Below are 833 nucleotides of genomic sequence, written 5' to 3' on the forward strand. Positions count from 1 at the left end.
CAAGATAATTTGTAATGACTATTGAAGCATTGTTGTGATTGCTGCTTGGCAGTCCCTGCCAGACAATCCCACATCTGTCTCCTTTGTGCTGCCCCTGGTTGATGATCTCTTCCCAGTCAAGCTGTGAGTTTTTATTTAAGTCATTTCCCAGCCATGATTGGAGAGTTTGGGTTAGGTTTATGAGACTGGATCCTCCTTAAACCTTCCCTGTCATTAAGCCAGGCAGTTTTTTTTAAGCAGGTGAGGGTTTCCTGGGCTGCTCTGGGTTGTGGCTCTCATGGCCCTGCGGTTTTCAGAGCCCTTACTTAATCTTATGCTGATTTATTTTATTCACCTGGTGACACTGAGGTATCTACTTAATTCTTTGGGGTTTTTGTGGGAATAGAGGTGCTTCTCATGCTGGCCAGTGGGAGGGGAGGAGGCCAAGTGAGGTGGACTTGCTAGTCACAGGCTCCTTGAATTCGTGGAAGGTAGTGAAGCTTCTCTCACTGCTGGGCGGGGTCTGGGAAGACACAGATGTTCCCCGGGCACCTCTACCACTGACTGGAGGAGCAGAAGATATATAGTCTAGACTCCAGATTAAGAGTGTGGGAGGCTGCGGGTTGTGTGTTTCCGAGGCCCCTGGCCAGCCTGCTTTGCCCCTCCTGTCACTGAGACTTCTACACTTATCTGCTGTGTCACTTAAAAGCTGTGTTTGGTTGGAAGGAGCAGGAAGAGATTAGTCAATGCCATCAGGGTTGACGAGAAGCCGCTGGTTACCTGTTGGTTTGGAGGGACTCTCGCCCTGTCAATGCCATCAGGGCTGACGAGAAGCCGCTGGTTACCTGCTGGTT

The sequence above is a fragment of the Microtus ochrogaster genome, chromosome 15, assembly GCF_000317375.1.
Source record: "Microtus ochrogaster isolate Prairie Vole_2 chromosome 15, MicOch1.0, whole genome shotgun sequence".
Taxonomy (NCBI): Eukaryota; Metazoa; Chordata; class Mammalia; order Rodentia; family Cricetidae; genus Microtus; species Microtus ochrogaster.